We start from the raw sequence: 19077 nt of genomic DNA on the forward strand, positions 1-19077 counted from the left end.
ATTTATTGCCATCCTGACCCTGCACCCTCTGTAAGGTATTTCTTTCAAGTGCCAGACCCTCGCCTGTGCTGCGAAACCCACCCAACACACCCACTACTAACCTTAAGCATTTTTACTACTATATATGTTTTTGCTTGTACTAATGTTTGAAACCTAGAAGAGATGCGAAACATAGCCTGATTCTTTTACGTGCACAATGAAGGTCAAGGCCTTCAATTAAAGCCACGAATGACCCAATTGTACTGACAATCGTTGTCACACTTCTACATAAGTTACACACAAGTAGCATAAAATGTTTTAAATAATTTGTTATTGAGTATGTAACATGTTAGCTTAGGTAGTGACCACAGTGACCGGACCCTGACCTGCATGGAGCACAAGATGTTTGACGTCCGTCAGCTACTCAGCCAACCAGGAGGAAGAGATGCTACCCACATCTACAGCACCACACCGTCTGGCCAATCGGGTGCATTTATTTTTTTGTTAGAGTTACTTTAACTAATATAAATGTTGGCACTGATGTAAATGTGAGTTTTTTGGGTTATTTCCTAGCTGGAGAAATAAACCATCCTTTGAAATCTTGCAGCCGGGTCTCAGTGCCTCTTTCCCCGACAAGGCGTTTGTCTGCTATTTTATTTTTGCTCACACGTAGTAAAACGGGGAAAGGCAGCTACACATGGATTCACATGAATAAAGAATACACATCAGTACATACACCACAGTAGGTGGCAAGGCTCAACAGAAGCAATCCCTCTTACCTTCTCACCAGGCTCACATTCAAGCAAACAGGTTGCATAGCACTGCTTGACCGACTCTGGACTCCGCTCTGGAATTCCCGTCAACGCAGTAGAATTTCATGAAGGTGCGTGTCGACCTCCATGTAGCAGCCCTGCAAATGTCCAGTAGGGGCACGCCAAACACTCGTCGCAGCGATCGCTCTGGTAGAATGGGCTCTCAGACAGCCATGCAGCAGTCTGTTTGCCAACCAGTGACTAAGAGTGATGCAGCCAGTGAGCCACCTGAAAATGGAAGCCTTGGACAAGGCCTTCTCATGGGCCACAGAGCTAAAGTTCACAAAAAGCAGAGAAGTCTTCCGCAAACTCTTCGTGCAGGCCAGATAAAACTTTAGCACGCGAGCCACATCCTGCGAGTGCAAAGTCGGTTCAGGCGGCAACGAAGGAATCGGAAAACACAGGCAACACCAATAGTTTGAGATGAAATTCCAAAGGAACCTTGGGCATGAAGGAGGGGTGTGTCTGGAGCACCACCTTCGTCTTGTGGAAAGTCAAATAAGGCCACTTGCAGGACATAGCCTGGATCTCACCTACTCTTCTGGCAGAGGTGATGGCCACGGGGAAAGCAGTCTTCCAAGACAAACTTGAGCGGAGCTTGATGCATAGGCTTGAATGCTCCCCCCGCCCCTCCCATGAGCCTAGTCAGCACCACGTAGAGTTTCCACGCCAGGGCTGGCGCCTTCACTGGCAAGGAACAGAAAAGTCCCTTGATGAACTCTGTCTAGACTGTGCAGGGAGATCGGGTACAGCGGTAGAAAGCCGCAAGACACATGGAGGTGTGTGCCAGCGCCGATTTAGCCAATGACAAGTACGGAAGGACTTGCCATAACCCTCAGAGGGTTAATCTTCTGCAACCGACAGCAAGTCGCAAAATGCTTCCATTTGTGTCCGTAACACTTCAAAGTTCACAACATTCTGGCCTTGGTGAGGCCGTCCCTGCAGTCCACCGGCAGCTCATAACCACCAAACGCTAGCACTGTAGAAGCCAGCCCTTCAGGTTCAGCAACCCCGAGTCATGGTGCAGAAATGCGCCTCCCTCCCTGGCGAGCTTGACTGGAGGGGATGCAGACATGCCGAGAAGGTCTAGGTACCAGATCTTCCTTGGCCACGCCGGTGTGGCGAGGATCATCCTGCACCAGTACCGTCTGAGTTGACTGACGTAGCAGTAGTGGCAACAGGAGGGGTAGGGGGGGCGTGGTTAGGAACGCGTATAGAAGCAGGCCCTCCCAAGGGAAGGTGAATGCGTCCCCCCCAGGCTCCACGGCTCGAGTGTCAGCAACTGTTCTTTACTCCTGCCAGGTGAAACAGAATGTGGAACATCCCCTGGGAGACGGCCCAGCGCCACAAGTTCTGCGCCTCTCTGGAGAGTGCTGGGGATCTGGTGCACCCCCCCCCTCTGCTCCCAGATGTAAAACATTGTGGTGGTATTGTCTGAAGACCCTCATCACTTTTCCCTTGTAAAACAGTAGAAACTACTTTCCAGCAGCCACCGGCCTCTGGCATGAAGTTGTCCAGTGTGGGCTCCTATCCTTCCAGGGAAGTGTCTGTCGTGACTGTCTCCTGGTACGGGGGCTCTGGAAGTCCATGCCTCCGGCGATGTTGGAGCGCACGCCCCACCACCTTATCGCTCAATGGAGCTCCTAGTCGAGCACAAAATCTGTCCTGGAAGCCTCTAGACACCTGGATCCAACGGGCGTCCAGGAATTCCTGCAGCGGGCACATCTTCAATCTGCATTGCCAGATCAGGTATAAGCATGACATGTCGAGCAGCGACTTGATGGTCCTCAACGTTGCGAGTGGTAACAGCCATTGCACCTAGCCCCAGATGGCCGCTATCCTCTCCTCCGCTGGCGCCGCCAGGCAGGACCGTGTCGAGCCTAGATCTCAGGAACAGGGCGTCCTGCAATGGGAGTCAATTCACCAAGAGCCCCAGGTCCGTCAGCAGCCATACATTCCTCGTGTGTTCGACGGCAATGTCCCTTGACAGGGATGAGCCAGTCGAGATAAACATGAATCCCTGTAGTTGCAGATGTGCCCCACTGGAACCAGGCACTTGGTGAAGACTTTGGGCGCTGACTCCAGTCCGAAGGGGAGAGCTTTGAACTGGTAATGCTTCCCATGTACGACGAAGCGCAGGAACTTGCAATGCTTATTGTATATGGGGACATGGAAGTACGCGTCCTCTAGATCTAACAATGACAAAGTCTCCCTCTTCCAGCTGGCTGAGCACGTACTACAGCGTGACCAGCCTGAACTTCTGGGACTTTATGTAGTTGAGTCGCGGTAGATCGAGAATGGGCCTCGAGCCCCCGGTCTTCTTTATAAGAAAGTATCTTGAATAAACTATGTAGCCCTAGAGTCACTCTGGAAACAGCTCCATCGCCCTTTTAACATGGCACGAACCTCCAGCAGCTGAGGTATGTGTTGTTCCAGTCGGGCCACTGGTGGTATTTGCGGACACTTCTGCTGAAACTCCAAAGTGTGTCCGTGGGCGAGAGCATGCAGCACCCATCGATCGGTGGAGATGGTCTCCCACATGCTGATTAAGTTTGCCAGTTAGCCTTCCACTAGGGTGGGGGCATAACGTCTTGGCCGGTCCAGTCCTGCTTGGAGGCCGGCAGCAGCCCTGGGAGCCTTGACGACCACCACCTACGAAGGCCTTGGAGCGATCCCGGTTGGCCTCGTGGGTTGTGGAATGGGAGTGTTGGCTGCAAGAGGATGAGCCCCTGCCGAAACCCTACAAAGACCTGCTAGACTTCCCTCCTGAAGAACAAAAGGACGGGCGGTGCTCTTGCAGTGTGCCCAACGCACGAGCCTTCCCGAAAAGGTTTTGTCGAACGGCATGTCCAAGTTGGTAGCCTTGAGCCAGCCACGATTAAGGCAGACCCCGTTTCCCATCTGGCGGAAACCTGTGTCCGCAATGTCCAGGGCCATGGTATGGTTATGGCGTGGTCCGACGCCACCTCGCCTTCCTCAAGGATCTCCAAAGCCTTAGTTTGTCATCAGGGAGGAAATCCAGGAGTGGGGCCATCTTGTGCCAAAGCTCTCGGTCATATCTGGCTAGACTGCCTTGACCGTCGTTGCTGCCGAGTAGATTATTTTTTTACCCATGGAATGGTCTCAGGGTAAGGTCTGGCATCCTATTCTCTGGCTTGGACCAAGCCTCCCGCCTGGAGGAAGAGCCACTCTGGCCGCCACTGGGGCACCCTGGACCGGGTCAGCCCCTTCTGCCTTTGAATGTGAGGCCACCACCAACCCGATGGAGGATGATTTGGCCTGGATCACCTGGGCCTTCACGGGCAGGTCAGACACATTGTCCTGCTTGGCCTTCTACGGTTTCTCCCGCAGCTTCCCAGGGGTAGCCGACTTTCTCTTTGCTGAAAAGCTGGCGATTGAGGCAGACGGAGATGATGAACATGGCCTGACCGTCACATGACCTACTTGTGTGGTGACGCCAAGGGAAGCAGACTCGCTGTGCTTGGCCTCTTATTGGGGCCCCATGGATGGAGCGCCCTCAAAAGGACTTAGAAGCCCCCCCTGGCTGGCTCCAGATGAGGCATGCCCCTCTGGACCACACAGGGTAGAGGCATTGGCCTCGAGTTATGTCACCAGCCGGATAGGTCTATCCTTCATTGTGCGCTTGGAGAAGCCACAGCAGATCTCGCAATCTACAGTGTGTTTGGTGTAGCCAATACAGGCACTGGGAATGCTTGTAGTCCATGAAAACATTCCGCAAACTGCAGCTGGTGCAGTTTGCAGATGGAAGCTCTGTCCTTCTCCTCCGACATTTTACGGCGTGGTGTAGGCCTGATGGACTTCCAAATCACTGATCACTGGTCTCTGGGTCGTACTGCCCCCAGCCAATGACTGCCCTCTACCTAAGCCCCTCCCTCTGGCAGCCATCTTCAGATTTGGTAGCATTTGGTAGCACATAAAGTGGCAGCAGGACCAAGAGAAGAGCCGCAGAGTGGTAGGCGGAAGGGTTTGCATGTGAATCCATTCTGGAGAACAGTTACAGGTAAGTAACTTGTTCCTTCTCCAGCATGGGGTCCGGCATGGACTCACAAGCTCATGAGTAAAGAATACATAGCAGTACACATGCAAATATGGGAGGTGGCAAGACTCAACATTAAGCATCCCTTAACTCACCAGGCTCACCTTCAAGCGAACAGTTTGCGCAGCACTGCTTGGCCGACTCTGGACTCCTCCCTGTAATCCCGGTCGACGCAATAGAATTTCATTAAGGTGTGCTTCGACCTCCATGTAGCAGCCCTGCAGGTGTCAGCAGGGGCACACCAGACAGGAACACCGTAGTTTGGGATTGCTTTGGTCGAATGGGATCTCGGATGGCCAAGCAACGGTCTGTTTGCCAACCAGTGACAATGGGTGATGCAGCCAGAGAGCCACCTGAAAATGGAAGCCTTGGAGAGGGACTTCCTGTGGTTCACAGGGAGAAAGTTCAAACAGCTGTGATGTCTTCCGAAAACACTGTGGTCCACATAGAACTTCAGTGCTCTAGCCACATCCAGCGAGTGCAATGTCCTCTCAGCCGGCGATGAAGGCAACGGGAAGAAAACATGCAACATCAAGGGCTCGTTGAGATGGAAGTCCGATGGCACCTTGGGCATGAAGGAGGGTGCGTCCGCAACACCACCCTAGTCTTGTGGAATTGGCAAGTACGGTGCTTTACAAGAGAGGGCCTGAATCTCCCCCACTCATCGTGCGGAGGTGATGGCCACAATTTTCCACGTTAAGAACTTCAGCAGCGCCGAATGCATAGGCACGAACAGGGGGACCCCCCCCATGAGAATAGTCAGCACCACATTGAGCTCCCACGCCGGGGCTGGAGCCTTCACCGGCGGGAGCGAACGGAAAAGTCCTTTTATGAATTCCTGGACCAGGCGGTGTGGCCATAACGACTGCCCAGGAGTTCTGGTGTAGCGGGAGATAGCCGCCAGATGAACCTTGAGGGAAGCATAAGCCAACCCCTGCCTTGGCCAGCAACAGTAAATACGGCAGCACCTGCAGAGCTGTAATCCGTAGAGGGTCGGGTTTCTGTGCCCGGCACCAGACGGCGAACATCTTCCACTTGGGTCTGTAGCATTTGTGTAGACAAAGCCCTGGCCTTGGCAAGTACTTCCTTGCAATCCACCGGAAGATCGTACCCACCAAACTCTAGCACTGCAGGAGCCAGGCCTGCAAGTTCAGCAACCCTGGATCAAGGTGCAGATTTGCGCCTCCTTCCCTGGCGAGAAGATCTGCATCCGCAGGAAGCTTTACTGGAGAGGACGCCGACATGTCCAGAAGGTCTGGGTACCATATCTGCCTCGGCCATGCCGGTGCGACTAGGATCATCCTGCACCAGGACCGGCTGTGTTGATTGATGAGTCGCAGCAGGAACAGCAACGGGGGAAATGCATAGAGGAGCAGGCTGTCCCAGGGGAAGGCGAATGCATCCCCCATGCTCCCCGGCTTGGGAAACCTGCTGGCGCACCTCCGGCACTTGGTTTTGGTCACCGCAAACAGATCGATCTGGGGATTGCCCCATCATCGGAAAGAAGATCCACTTGGTCCTGCCAAAGCTCCCACTCGTGACACGAGCGCAGTTCCCTGCTGAGAGAGTCAGCCAGTCTTCTTCACTCCTGCCAGATGAAATGGGACGAGGAACATCTCCTGGGTGATGACCCATCGCCATCGGTCCTGTGCCGGGGGGGTTAGGGGGTGGGGTGAATTTAGTGACCCCCTGCTTCCAGCTGTAAAATATCGTGGTGGTCTGAAGATCTGCACTACCTTAAGAAAGACTTTGAGGGTACAAAACACGGCCTGTAGCACCAGACCGTTGATGTGCAACAACTTCTCTGGTAGCCACATGCGTGGATACAACTGGTATGCGCACCCCATCCCTCCAGGGATGCGTCTGTCGTGACAGTCTCCTGATGAAGGGGTGGGGGCCCAGGGGGGCGCTGTCTGGAAATCGGCGCCCGCCAACAGATGGACATCCCACCACCAAACCGCTCAACGGAAACTCGTTTATCTTGTCCTCGAAGCTCCCCAATACCTGGATCCAACGGGCATCGAGGAAGTCCTGCAGCGGTCGCATCCGCAGCCTGCACAGGCGCACGAGTTACATGCACGACATGCCGTGGAGTGAATTGATGGACCTCACCCTTGCTATCTTTAGGGTCAACAGCTGTTGTACCTTGCCCAGGATGGCCGCTATTCTCTATGGGGATGCCAGGCACGACACTGTTGAGCCGGGACCCCAGAAACAGCACGTCCTGCAATGGCACCAATGTTTATCAAGAACCCCAGTTCCGTGAGTAGCCAGACGGTCCCTGCTGTGTGCAGGACAGCGGTCTCTCGACTTCGCTCGGATGAGCCAATCAGTCAGGTAGGGGTAGACTTTAATCCCCTGCAGGAACAACTGCGCCGCCACTGATGCCAGAAACTTGGCAAAACCCTTGGCGCCAACTTCAATCCGAAGGGAAGGGCCTTGAATTGGTAATGCTGCCCTTACACCACAAAGTTCAGAAACTTGCTGTGTCCCTTGTGAATGGGGAAATAGGCATCCTCCAGGTACAGCGACGATAGGAAATACCCTTCCAGTTGACCCAGCACTTGCTGAAGGGTGACCATCCGAAACTTGTGGGACCCAATTTGGTTGAGGAGGCGGAGGTCTAGTATGGGTCTCCAACCGTCAGTCTTCTTTCTGGCGAGAAAGACCCAGGAGTACACACAGGAGCCCGAGCCTTTTTTGGGATTAGTTCTATCGCGCCCCCTTCAGCATGGCCCATACCTCCAGCAGAAGATGAGGCACGTGGTTTTCCTTCCTGGCCACTGGTGGAATGCACGGGCACTTCCATTGAAATTCCAGTGTGTGCCCGTGGGCCAGTGCGTCCAGCACCCAACGGTCAGTGGAGATGGACTTCCACACGCTGACAAAGTTTGCCAGCCAGCCTTCCACCGAAGTGCACACCTGACGTTGCGGCCGGTTCAATCCTGCTTTGCAGTGAGGCGCCTCCTAGGGGACCTTGGCGACAACAGCGACCTCCTCCGGACTTGCTGCAGCACCTGTAGGCTTCCTGAGCCGAAGAGCAGGACGGTTGACGATAAGATGAGCCACCATCGAACCCTTTAGAGTAACCCTGGGACTTTCCTCTGGAGGTCCGAAAGGACAGCCATCGCTACTGGAGCATGCCCAACACCCAGGCCATCTCAGTATCCGCCTTTATGGCCTGTAGAGACTCGTCCAGTCTTGCCGAATCAGTTGTCCCCGTCGAAGGGCATGTTCAACACCCTCGACTGTACATTCTGGCGGAAGCTAGTGGCCCTCAACCAACCCTGCCAAAGGTAAACTATGTTGCCCATCTGATGGAATCCCGTGTCGGCGATGTCCGTGGCCACCTTGATGGCATGGTCTGATGCCACCTCGTCTTCTTGTAGGTTCTCCAGCGCTTCTGCTCTTGTTGTCGGGAAGGAAGTACAGGAGGGGAGCGATCTTGAACCACAGCTCCCAGTCATAAGAGACCACGATGGCACCTTGATGGTCATTGCAGCCGACGAGATGACCCGTTGCCCCATGGCATCCAGCTTCTTTCCCTCACCATCCAGAGGTGGTTGGGGGGGGGGGGGGGGGGGGGGACGAAGATCCAACAAGACAGAGTCCGGGGACGGTTGGGATCTGAGACAGTTGGGTGCAGAGTCTGGCACTAGACTTCGCGTACCGGTCCCTCTTCGTCGAGGACGAGTTCTTCATAAGGTACAGCCACTCGCCCCAAATGTCATCCAATAGAGGAATCAAAAGCACTGTCTTCCTCTTGGCCTCTCAGCGCTGGTACAGGAAGCCTTCCTTCTCCTCGGGGGTCAAGTGGAAACATTTCCGAGGCCCTAGCGATCATGGCATGGAAAGAGCCAATCTCGTCTGGCGGCAAGGCCCTGGGCTCTGGTGATCCACTCCGTTATTTGTGCCAGTCGTCTCTGTATTGTCCCTCGGAGGGGATAGCAAGGAGGTGGAGGATAGACTCCTCGTCAGAGGGTTCCGACGGCCCATGTGCCGTGTGATCTCCCACTGGCGACCGGGGCATCCTTGTCCGGATCTCTGAACACAAGGTGTGTAGTGCCTGTAGGATGTCTGCCGACTCATCCGCTGGTGGAGGTTGCTGTGGTGGCTACAATGGGAGCGGTGGCAGTGCTGTGATGTCCTCTGGCTCCGCACCGCCCTGCTGCTCTTCGTCGGTTTCCTCGCTGCTCTCCACATCAGCTTCACTGGGGTCCTACCCATAGGACCTGGCCTCGAACTTCTTATCCAGTACGGCCTTCAGACCAGTAAGCTCCTCTTTGGAGATGTCCGAGCCCTGCAGGACTACCGCCCCATACCCCCCTCTCCTGTTTCTGCTCAACCAGGTAGGGTAAGATAGGCATCTTCACCGGTGTCTTCTCAATGGGTAGAAAAGACGATTCCCTCCAAGCAGGCAGGGGGAACTAGTCTTCGGGGCCACCTCCTGCAAAAGTCAGCATCCGCAGCCTTTGCTAGGGACGCCACCACTCCTTCCAGGGAAGACTGCCTGGAGAACCTGGGCCTTCATGACTTTAGGCACGCTTGAGGCCTTCACAGGGGGGGGGAATCAGCACCCAGCTCTCCCTTGGCTTTCTCCATCGGAGACAGCTGGGACTTCTCCAGATGGTCCGACTTCCTCTTCTGTGCTGACCCGGATTGTTGGCTCGTGGTAGATGCCGTTCCCGACCAGGCTGCCGAGGAGCCCGTCCCAACGGCGCTACTGGTGCTTAGCTTTATGTTGGGCACCCGTTGCTGGAGCGCCCTCAAAAGGTCTTGGAAGACATTTGAGATTTCCTGTTTCTGGGTGAGGCTTGCTGCCCGGGGATCTTCGTCTGGAGCCACTCGGAGAGCTGCTTGCGATGGTCCTTCATGGTGCGAGGCACCATATCCTTGCAAAACACAGGTCTCCACGGGAGTTTGGTCGGAATGTAGGCAGTAAAGGCACAGGGGGGGGGTGCCCATCGTCCAATAAGAGGTTCCATAGTCCACATCCTCGGCAGATCCTGAACAGAGGCGTCAAGTGACCTTTATCTTCAGCCATGTCAACGCGGAGTAGGCTTCAAAGAATCTTCCGGAATCCTCCAAGAAGGGAACTCTATGATAAATCGCTCTTGAGGGGTGTAGAAAGTTCCGAAAAACGGGTCCGTTAGTCGGATGATGGATCTTGAGGCTCGATTGACCGCAAAAAATAGAGAAAACCAAGAAAGCGCAAAACGCAGTAAAAAGCCTGAGCTAATCACGAGGACTCACGCCACTCTAACGTGCGGTAAAAATCTGAAGATGGCTACCAGAGGATGGGCTTAGGTAGAGGGCAGTATGATCCAGAGACCAGCGATTGGTTGTTAGGAGAAAGACAGTTCAGAAGTGAAACAGATTTTTCTCTTTACTGAGGATTCCCAGCCTGACAACAGGGAATATTCATGAGCATGTGAATCCATGCAATTACAGGTGCTTTTGCGATCAGTGAAACACAGATTGAGATAAGCACTAAGTCTTGTAACTGGTGTATGGCACACAGCTAACAAGCCAAGTAAAACCCATATACTTTTTCAAGGATCTAATCAGCAACTTGGGGCAGTTATAAACCTAAGACTGTCTTTCTAAAACAGCACAAGGAAACAAAAACCCAGTATACATGACTCCAGGTTATTCTAGGTAGGTAAAATGTAATGCAGCCTTAGACAGGCTAACAGCAAGTCAGGGGGAGCAAGACCCAGTTGGTGAACATACAATTAGCCTAACAGGAATAATAAAGCGAAACCAACAGCATTACTTTCGGGAAGAGGCACAACTAAATCACAGGTGAGTAATATATCTTTACATCTACTGTTAGAATGGAAAACAGTTTCCAAGGAAATTCAGAATAGTGCAACACATTCAAGGTAATTAACTTTTTAAAGGTTCACTCAGTTACAGTTACCAACCAACTCCTTCAAATATAACTTTTAGACACTTATTCTCTTTTCTAGGCAAAAGCACAATCCTTTAAAAGTCTTTCCTTTATTCTTGGAGCACAAGTGTTCAGTGCCAGAAGGATGGGGCGGGGCGTTTAGGGTCTAGTGTCCAACAGGCAGTGTCAGGATAGGTTCTTAAGTAGCAAAAATCTGAGTTCCTGAGTAAGACTTCAAACAGGTGAGTATTTTACTTTAGAGGTAGTCCAGGGGCTTCACCAAGGACACCCTAGGAGGATTCCAGCAGTGGGACAGGGTGAACTGGACAAGAGGCCTCCCAATCACAGAAAATACCCCACAACTACAAAGGAATCACAAGTACTAACCCAAGCCAACACATTACCTCTGCATTGAAGATTTAGCAGCTGGGGGACACCAGGATCTGCAGCCAAAAACCCAGTCGTTGGATTCCTTGTCGTGGTGACTGAAAACCGGACCTTGGAGGGGAGGATTTTGCAGGCGGGATCAACTGTTAATGCTCTAGGCAAGATTTTCCTTGCGGCTGCTGATTTGGGGCCTTTCACAGAAGCACTGAAGACTGAATATCGCTGGGCAGATTCTCATCGTTACAAAGGTCCAGCACTATGGTGAGGGAACTTTTCAGGCTTGTTGTGTCTCGAGACCCAGCATGATGCCCATGAAGTTTCAGCGAGGTTTGGAAGACTGCACCACACAATGGCTCGAGGTCTTGGGGTATTGTAGTATTGAAACGCCGTAAGGTCATGGGGTGGCTTAAAATGCAGGTCCGAGTCTAGTGGGTCTCACCAGGCTCTGGGGCATCGTTTTCAGAGTCCCCAGGTTGTTTGGAAGGAAGGGCTACAGCAGGCTCAAGTTACACAGCAGGCTCTCCAGTCGCTGGAAATCTTCTCAGCTGCTTTTCGTTTATCAGCCTATTCTGTTTTGGTTTCAGAGGTCCACTTGTCTTCAGCTTCCAGGTAGGAACTCGCTCTGCATTTTACAACAAGAGGCACTCTGGTTGTCCAATCAGGACAGCCCCCGCCCTAACCCCTGCACCCCCAACTGCCAATTTGTCCCCAAGGGATGTGGCGATTGACTACTCCCTTGCTTCCTTCCTTCAAAGACAGACTGGGAAGGAGTCCAGGGGACTCCCGCCAAATGTAAAAAGAAAATTGCAAATTAATTTCCTGCCCTGAATGTCAGGGGAAGGAAGAAGGAATGACCAACACTAAATTGTTGAAAAAACAAAACAGGAGCCATTATGATGAAATGAGCACCCTTGGGTGCCTTTACTGCGAACACAGCCCGCGTGCACTAAATTGGTAAAAGGTATCACTGCCAAAAGCCATTGAAGGTAAGCTTGTCCCTGTAACAGAATGGTTAGAGTTTTAGTGTGAAAGGGGATACATTGTGCCTCCGCAGCACTCTACATAAGGTGGGGTGTGCTGGTTTCACCAAATAAAATGCAAAAGGGATCCAAAGATAATTTCTACCCCTGGGAACTGGAGTTCGAGGTTAGTCAGAGAAAGTTAAACGGGGAGCCCCCTAGGGCAACCCAGCAACAGGCATTTCTTGCCAAAATGTTGTCAAAGCAGATGGAGTCCAAGAAGACACCCATAAAAAAAGAAATTAAAAAAAAAATTAAAGATTCTGTGACTGTGGAAAAAGGTTCCCACACAGGTATAAGAAAAGCAATAACCCACCAGTAAAGCAAAAAGTTCTGGCTTTGACACATGACATGATATTTACCATTCCTATGAAAATCTTAACCAACAGGATTTGATGCTGCACCCGAGTAGGCATCTCAGGTCTGACTTGGGCTTGAGGGTCAAAGCCTTTGATGGTTCCCTGCAGGCTTTTAAATGACGCAGTGGTATCACTAGCTTTTCTGGCTCTTTCGAGGGATCAGGAGGGGCAGTAGTCCCATTTCTTTTGACAGAACGTTTCCCCAGCTGCTGAGGCAGCTATCAGGGAAACCTGTGGTGGGCAAGGAGTTCGAGACTAACAATGGCATCTCTTCCAACTTTTTCGTGAAGACTAATGACGTGAAATGCTTGTTAGGAATGGCTGAACAGTGCACACCATGTAGGTTCGGCCCAAACTACCCAAAGGTACAATAGCAATGGCTGAGCAGCCAGGCTTAGTCCAAGGGAGGAGGGCTGTAGTGAGGTACCAAGAACTCTATAAACATATCCCGAAAAATAACACTTAAGTTACAGTAAAATAGAAACACTTGCAGTAGTCTGAGGATACAGGTGTAGTAACTTTAGAATAGCTTTTTTACTAATATATCACTTTGGGTTTGTATATGTTTCAGATGGCTTTATTAACTTGTATAACCTTTAGTAACTTAGTTCCAGCCGGTCTTAATGAGTCTGACCTGGTCTTAAAGTTTAGAGAGCACTAGGCCATTAGCGAGCAAGGGTTTAGCAAGAAAGCTGAGCAATCTCTCCTGGGTTTGCGGGCAAGTAGTTAGGTTTCACAGAGCAAGGGAATCAGGATTTTCCCTTAACGGGTGACCCAAGGACCAATGTCCTAAGGCCGGATTAGGGTAAAATGAGTTGTGCACCCTATAAATCAGGAACCTGGAGGGGTCAAGATAAAAGGCAACTGCAGCCACCAGAATCACAGGATTAGCAAGCAAAGCTCCAGGTAAGCTTTGCTAGAAGCTTAACAGTACTTTCAAGTGAAGCGGTTGCTGTACAACTGTTCCAGGGGTGATTCAACAGCAGACTCGGGCACAGGTTTCTCGTCTTGGTGACAGAAGGCGACAGCTCTCAGGCAGACTGTCCCAATGTGGTCTCCCCGGCCTTAGCGCTTCAGTCCTTGTGGCTACAATCCTTCAAGGTTCTACCTAGCCTCCCTGAACCCTTATTCCAACAACTTTACCTACCTGCAATATAGAAGAACCTTTAAACATTTAACTTTGACAGTTTCTGCCTTGCTTTGTTCTTCCGCCCATGGGCCCTGGCACCCAGTGCCCGATCTGACCAAGAGTCATCACTTCCTATGGCCTTTATCTGCTATTGCATTGAATGTTGGTTGAGATGATTTGCTAACTTTTACTCCAAATACCTACCTGTATTCCATCTAAGGTCTACTATTGAAACAGTATTGAATGCAAATATCCTACAGTGTATATGCGTGTAAGTGTTTACTTACCTGAAGCCTAGTATGGTGTTTAGCATTGCCTTAGTGTAGAACAGCCATAATTTTATATAAATTAAAGTTACTCACCGTTGCAAGTAGAGAACTCCTAGTCCATAGTCCCCTTTCCATCCTTGAGGCCGATTCCACCGAACAAGACCATAATAGGGTGGAGCTGTGACAACTTACCTCATATCTAGGATGAAGCAAAAAGAATCTTCAGAACCACATGACAAAACGCTGCATTGCGCCTGGAGCTAGTGTCCAGCGAGTAGTGCGTACAGAAGGCCAGGTGAGTGGCCCAAGTAGCTGCTGTGCTGATGATCACAAGAAGAAGGTCTCTGAAACGAGATGCCATGGCCTTAACTCTGACCGCATGGCCATGAATGCCCTCAGGAAAGTAGTTTGCCCATGGCCGAGTGCGCCTCCGAAATGGCCTGAACCATCCAGTCGGCAATGGAAGTCTTGGAAGCATGAGAGCCAGGGGAAGAGGCCCCAAAGTCACTAACAAGGCCTTGACTTCCTGAAGGAAGTTGTCCAGAACCCTCTTGAGATCCAAGGAATGTAGGGCCCGCTCTGTCTCAGATTGGCCTCAGGAAGAACACCAGCAGGCAAATATCTGGCTACAGATGGAACAGAGCGACCACCTTGGGCAAGAAGTTTAGGCAAGTATGCAAGATGACCTTATCGTGAAAAGTGATGAAGGGCACATATGAAGACTACGCCTGTTGGTCACTAACCCTACGGTGTGAGGTGAAAGCCACCAATAAAACAGTGTCACCAAGCAGATGTCCATAGAGGCCATTGGCTCTAAAGGCTTGCGTTGCAAAGCTGCAAGAACCACATTGAGGTCCTAGACTGCATGCAGCCTATGCACCGGAGGAAAATTCCTAGACAACCGTGTAAGGTATGCCTCAACCGGATTGGATGTCGAAAAGGCATGCTCAGGGGAATTCTTTTAAGCCCCAAAGGCTGTCAAATACATGCAGCAAGTATCCACCTGAACTCCAGAGCAAGCCAGGTGCGGTGAAAAGGCCAAGTACGTCATCCAGACACATGATAGGGTCCAGACCTTTGTTAAAAGCCCAATGGCAGAACCTAGTCCATTTGCACTTATACTGGGACCGAGTCAAGGGAATGATGTCCCAGTTGGCATCTGAAATGGAGCATGCTGAAACCTCAACTGATCAGGAACCAGGCGGCCAGGGCCAGTTTGGCCAGGTCCAGATGTTCCGATCCCCTTCTGACACATGGCGGGCAGTGGAAGATGGACGGTACCCCAGGAGCACAACTACAGCAGATCCAAAAACCAGGGTTTCGAGGGCCGGGGGCAAACAGGATGCGGCTGCAGCCTACAGAGGCATGAAACCTGCTGATGGTCTGTTCGAGTAGAGGGGTGGGCGGGAACACTTCACACCTGCAGCCGTGCTAACAGATCTGGAATGAGTCTCCCATTGACCCCCAACCCGACCATGAGGCAAACTGGTCAATTGGCATCCAGGGGATGCAAACAAATCCAGGTCTGCGAACCCCCAATGCTGGAACAGGGGCAACAAGGAGTTGTCATGCAACTCCCACCTGTAAGTTGTGAACCCCAAGTGACTGCACTGATTCAGCATTGCTGTCCAACAGTCGGTGAACTGCCAAAATCCAAATTCCCTCTGCAAGGGCCCATTCCCAGATTGAAACCGCATCCATGCAGATGAGGATGGTGGGAGAGGGGGGGGGGGAGATGCGGGGCAGCGACAGGTGCCTCCCTGCTTGTTCAGGTGAATGTGCTAGAAGGGTCAATCCAGACCAGAACCAGCTTGTCCCCGATTAGGGGCAAAATGCTTAGAGGGCCAGGCCCACTGCCCCGAGCAGATTGGTCTAGGACGGAAGCCCTCCGACATAGTCTCCATGAGTAAGTTGTCACCACCAGGGTAGGCTTGGGTGAAGGGGCTCCAACTGAAACATAGCCAGCGACCAGCAAAGGTCAGGCAAAAGGAGCGGTGGTCTAGGGATCCTGTCTGACCAAGACCCCATCACCTGATCCCAACCCTACAGTGAGCATGCAGGAGGCCATCAGGCCCAGAATGCGCTGGAACCACCATGCTAAGGTGGTAGAGTTGGCCAGAAAGTGTTCCGCATGGTGGAGGAACATCAGCCTCTCGGGCATGGGAAACATGGTAGTGTTACAACGCACCCCTAGGAAGACCAGTTTCGGAGACAGGCATAAATGCGACTTGCTCTGGATGAGGGGTAAAACACCAGCTGATGAAGGGTATCCGCCAAACTCTGGCAGGAGTGCACAACCCCTTTGGGTAATCCCACCACCAACCAGTTGTCCAGAGATAAGGGTAAAGAAGACAGAAATAAAGGCCTGCCACTGCATTAATAAACTTCATGAAGACATGAGGGGCCCGGAGTTCAGGCCGAAGGGCACTGTACTGGAAGTGGTATGACAATTGTGAACTGCAGAAACTTCTGATGCGGTGATGGGTACAAGCAGGTTCGCATCATTGAGGTCCAGGGAACACATCCAGTCATCTGCACACAGACTCTGCTATGTGCGCAGGAGCAGTCATCTTGAAGCATTCCAGCAGTAAAGACAGATTTAGAAATTACGTCCAGGACTACCCCCAGGCCAGCCGACAATCTCATTGCGCAGTCTAGCCATTTCCTTCTTTCGGTTAAAATAAAAGTCGGTGCCCAAAAGCATGCCACCCGTGTCAGTTTCCTCCCTCCACCTTTACAGGTTGAGCAACATATTTAAAACAAACGATCACTTAAATAAGGGTATTGTTTTGATTTCAAATATACCTCAGGCCGGTTTCAGAGAAATCTACAAACCGCTACACCCAGTGTTGTGCATCCTACTTGGGCAATGTAACCTGAGGGGGCTTTAAGGTAAGCTGCCCCCGTCCTACTCTGGATATATTGCACCAGCAAGTTTTAATTTTGTACTATTAAGTTGAGAAACACTTGGAGCAGGGTCTTTACTACATGGCAAACACCCCGTTCTGAGCCTCATTGGCTGAGAGGCGACCAGACCACCCAGCCGGATACCAATTCCCTTTAGCATAATCACAACTTATGCACAACAAGGCATTGTTTCACTGAATGGATAGTTTTCAACTAAGCTAATAAACCCCACCCCCAATTACACAGCTCTCAATAGAACGCAGCTGATACTGCCCAACACTTACCTGGTGTTGGGAGAATTCTCATAAATGTGCCAATTGCTCCCACCTGAGAGCCCTCCAGCTCTTTTGCTAAACTTTGGGGCTTTGAACTTTTCAAATCAATGCGTTTTGTGTCTTTTTGATTATGGAGTTTTAGACAACTCCATAGGCATCATTTTCATATGCGTCACAGCACCCTCAGTACAGTGACGCAGGGAAGCCTTTTAGGCTGTTCTAAGGTTTAAATGTCTTCTCTGGGATAAACGACTGTTTCAAATTGACTTTACTAGTCAATAAATTCCTAGACCCAGCATCCCCTATCTTACAATAGAGTGCTGGAGGGGTTGCCTAGTATCCCCTATGTCTAGAAACTCCTGTAGCAGTCAAATGCTACCCTTTCCTCTCCAAATGGCTGGTGGCAGTGGTTTTACAACTACCATGATTTTTCCCTACCATGAACACCGGTAGCGTTAAACCGCAGAAGCCATGTTTTTTCAAGATGGCATCTCAGCCTCCTTAAACGGGTCCTGGTGTTTTTTCGGCATTTCTTTTTTGAAAGGTCCTAGAGTTTCTCTGCGTGCCAAACCAGGATTGGTCGCTTTGTTTCTACGCATTTGCTGGGCTTCAGGACTGAAGACCGCCTCCGTCGCCAGAGTGTCTGGCGTGGGCAGGAAGCGAGGGAGGTGCCCAAAACTCTTAGTCTCCTTGGAGATGCAAATGCGCTCTGGCGCAATTGGCTGGCTGACTGTCCGGCAAGGACAGCCACCCTGCTGGGTGAGTGGCAGCTAGGCTGGAGTTATGGGAGGAAACTGTTTAAAAGGAGAATCTCTTGTCTTGGGAGGCAGAGTCGACCACTGGAACGAAAAAACCAAAGCCGAGCTGGAAGAGGACAGCTGCTGCAACTCCTGGACTGTTGGTTTGCCTGTTGAAGCCTGCTGCAGGTCCGAATCACCAAGTTCATCTCGACAGAGAAGCCCTCCAAAGACTACTTCCTTTGAGTTGGTAGGAGCAATCAACTCGTAAGCCACCTGGACACCATTCTCGAAGCTGGTTGCATTTTCCTCAGTGCCGCAGGAAACCAAATAACCAGGGAGAAGGACACCAGTTTGTGTGCTTGAAGACAGCTACCGGAATTGAATTGCCAATTTGCCAGTTTTGGGACCAGTCCCCGTGCAGGAATAGCACGACGTCCTCCCTCTTGTCCCCACGACAGGCTCAGGAACAGCAAGCTCTGCAGGAACTGCCTGCACCAGAAGTCTTCAGCTGCATCCTTCAAAATAAGGTACTGTGAAAACCTGACAGAGAATTTACCTCACTGCGAAAGTGCATGAATCTTTGGCAACTTGCAGGCCTAGTCAGCTTGAAACCCGACATAACTTTCTTCTGAGAACCGTGGCAAAGACTTTTCCATTTATCTACCAGAACCGTTTTTACCTATACAAGACTCTAGCCCAATGACTTTGACCCAACTCCTCTGGTGAACTTTGCAGAGTTTAAAAGTAACTCTACTATTCGTTTCATTAACTTATGCCTTTTTGCTCCTACTTCAATGCTCTGAATGCCATTTTGCTCCTCAAAGTAGTTTAAATGATTCAGAACCGGTTAGTGTGAAGTATTGTAAGTATTTGTATAATATTGATCGACTCCTTTTATTGACTGTTTTCTAACTGACTAATATTTAAGTGTTTTACCAAGAAACCTTGCGTGGAAGTCCCTATTTGAATACTTGTAATTGTAGACCTCCATTACAAGCTCACATTCCCTCTTGAGATCAGAGTGGCTGCTCAGCTCGCTACGAAAAACTGTGGTACAGACTTCTACCAAAGATTAGTTTTGATTACACCTGTAGACATAGTTGTGTGTAGTGGTCCCAGAGGGTACTGCATGCAGACTTTGCCAAACACCTGGGGAGAGTTTTCTGTGGCGTAATTGCCCACTGGCAGTTCTAGAGTTCAGAGGCCCTCTCGCTCCTAAATCATAGCACACGGGTCACCAGATTGCTTGTA

General features: G+C 51.1%; 1 protein-coding gene across 1 annotated transcript in view; it reads right to left on the reverse strand.

Annotated features, from left to right (window-relative positions):
- CCT6A (chaperonin containing TCP1 subunit 6A) overlaps window positions 1-19077 on the reverse strand; it is a 391452-nt gene that overhangs the window by 272650 nt on the left and 99725 nt on the right. The window lies entirely within an intron of this gene.

Source organism: Ambystoma mexicanum, chromosome 9, assembly GCF_040938575.1.
Source record: "Ambystoma mexicanum isolate Mex_15411 chromosome 9, UKY_AmexF1_1, whole genome shotgun sequence".
Taxonomy (NCBI): Eukaryota; Metazoa; Chordata; class Amphibia; order Caudata; family Ambystomatidae; genus Ambystoma; species Ambystoma mexicanum.